We start from the raw sequence: 2,449 nt of genomic DNA, 5'->3' as shown, positions 1-2,449 counted from the left end.
GGGTTAGATGGTGCCCTTTGCCACGGTCATGCTCGTCTAAGGCGTGTTGTCCATGGCCGTATGCCCATGACAAGCCAAACCCTTTATGTCTTTCCATGTTTTAGTGTTTTCCTTTTGTATTTATAGGGAGTATAACGTTGCGGAAAAATCATATCTAGGCCTGCCCGACATAAAATGGCTCAGGATGTACTATAGGGGATATGACTAGTTGTCAACTTCTCCCTACCCAAGGTTATATACTATAAGCCGTTGTTGTTACTCTCTTGCTTGCTTATATAACGTCTCTTTCAAAAATCTCTTTCTGCCCTCATTTTCTAAAACATTCTCTTAAACCGAGGCCAGAGGCTCGAGTATACGTCGCTTGGCCGTAGGTGACGCAAGAACGAATTGGCTTAGCTCACTTGTCGTTGGAAAGTGAGTGTTGCACAATCGCAAGTTCGCTGCCATCAAGAGTGCGATTGTGACACCCTTCACCATCACCTCAAAAGTTAGGGATTCATCATGACATTCGATGAGCGACTCTGTAGTTAAGTTCGTGTAGTGAAACATGTAAACTCAACAAATTTGATGTCAATCGGACATCAGATAGATGCTCCACGTTGGTGTAGGGCTCTTTATTAAAATGACGTAAAAATGTCTTAGAATGTACTATAGGAGAGACATGGTGTTAGCTTTTCAACATTCCTAGGTCTCATGGCTTGAACGAGCTACCCCTTGACACATGTGAGTATTATGGAGTGAGTGAGCATTGTAAGACGAATGTCTCGGACGTCTTTTTTTGAAAATGGATTTTCGAGGATAGTGTCAGGTGCTTGCTAACAGTGCACCCCTTTCCATGCGTTAAAGGTTAAAATATAATATCAAGCTCTGAATATTATGTCCCTTTTGCATTATAATGGTCGATGAGTCTTAGTAAATGTTAAAATCACTCGATAAGTATTATAATGCTCTCGACCAACCTGAAACTAGTATCACAATCGAACCCTACTTTTAAAAAAATTAAGAATATTTAACGTTTATAACCGATGTTAGTGATACATCGTGACTAGTAAACGCTCGATATTTTAACTTTATGAGATTTAGATGTTAATGTAACATGCATTATAAATAAATAAAAATTTAAAAAATAATTATAAAAAACGGACCATCAAACCCAACCCGAAAATAATCAAAATATTAAACTATATATTAAAAAGTCAAAATTGATATAAAGTATTTAATTTTGCTAAGACTATCGAAAAGTTGCATCCGATTCTATTTATTATTTTTATTTTATTTTATTTTTGATGTTTGCCCTAATTTCTATCTTTCCATTTCCGCTCAGCCTCTCTCCCTCCACATCCGTTGCAAGCTTGTAAAACCTCCAACCGGCAACCACCGCCTTCCGGCGTATCGGACGGCGGCCTACTGTCACTCTCTATCAAGACGTCTGGTATTGCAGCTTGTAGGCTCAAATCTCAACCATTTCCTTTCTCCTTCTTCTTGGTATGATTGTTTTTTCACTAAGAAGTCAATTTCATGTGATTTATGCTCTCTCAATTATCATTTCTATGTAATTTATTTGTTCTGCCTCCATGTTTAATTGTTTTAGCTCCATGATGTTGGTAGATTATGCAAGTACTTGGGACTTTATTTCAGAATGTGTATGTGTGATATTTCATCGGCGGCACTGATTCTTTTTAGTACGCCCTCTCCGCCGCAGTCTCATCCATTGGCATCGATTTTTCTTTCTTCTCTTTCAATCGCCCTGTCTGTTGAACTGCGCTGGCACACCTTTCCGACAGATTCGGATTTTCTAAAAACTAATTGATCTATTGCATATAAATATGAATTTTGTGTTTGTCTAAACTCTATATTTATGGGTCTAGTAGATCGATCATGAATTTTAAAAAATATCGAATTTCTGAATTAAATTTGTAAGTTTGAAATGTCAGGTGCCAATTAGTCAATCTTCAAATTCAGGACTAAATTTGTAGTTGAACTTTTTTTTATAATCCATTTTGTTTTCTTCTCTGCTCTTATGTTTTTTAGTCTCTTTTGGTTGTCTTATTTTTATTACTACTCGTTATTTGCAGCATTCAAATATTTATTTTTGTGTTTTTAAGCTTCTTTTGTAATATATAATTCTTCTCATTGTCAAAAGCATTTGATTTACAGGGTAAGCATACTCCATCTGTCGTTAGTTTAATAATTTACTAGTCTCTCACTGGCTTTTTCTCATTCCGCGAAGAGCTTTTTGCCATTCTCCACGAATCGTTGCTCTGTTCTGAATATAAGGTATTGACATACCTTTTTGTCTCCCTTTGTCACTTCCTCCTTTGAAGTTCCCTCTTTAGACTTCAAATCTGGGAGTTTGTAAAGGTTTTGTTCTAATACTACTTTGTGTGTGTGGTTATTTTTTCTTTTCTACTTTGGGGAGGGATGAATTTCATTGGTGAATGTGGGTTTA

The 2,449-nt window shown here is 36.5% G+C and overlaps 1 protein-coding gene across 2 annotated transcripts in view; it reads left to right on the top strand.

The window, feature by feature from the left end:
* Window positions 1-1,270: 1,270 nt before the first annotated feature.
* Window positions 1,271-2,449, top strand: part of LOC111784986 (leucine--tRNA ligase, cytoplasmic-like) — a gene marked incomplete in the record, with an annotated part of 6,670 nt that continues 5,491 nt past the window's right edge. For both annotated transcript variants that reach the window (XM_023665483.1, XM_023665482.1), the window contains 2 exon segments: window positions 1,271-1,485; window positions 2,158-2,277.

The sequence above is a fragment of the Cucurbita pepo genome, unplaced genomic scaffold (assembly GCF_002806865.2).
Source record: "Cucurbita pepo subsp. pepo cultivar mu-cu-16 unplaced genomic scaffold, ASM280686v2 Cp4.1_scaffold000318, whole genome shotgun sequence".
In the NCBI taxonomy this organism is placed as follows: Eukaryota; Viridiplantae; Streptophyta; class Magnoliopsida; order Cucurbitales; family Cucurbitaceae; genus Cucurbita; species Cucurbita pepo.
The sequence above is the reverse complement of the archived record's forward strand: the minus strand, read 5'-3'. Positions and strand labels throughout refer to the sequence as shown.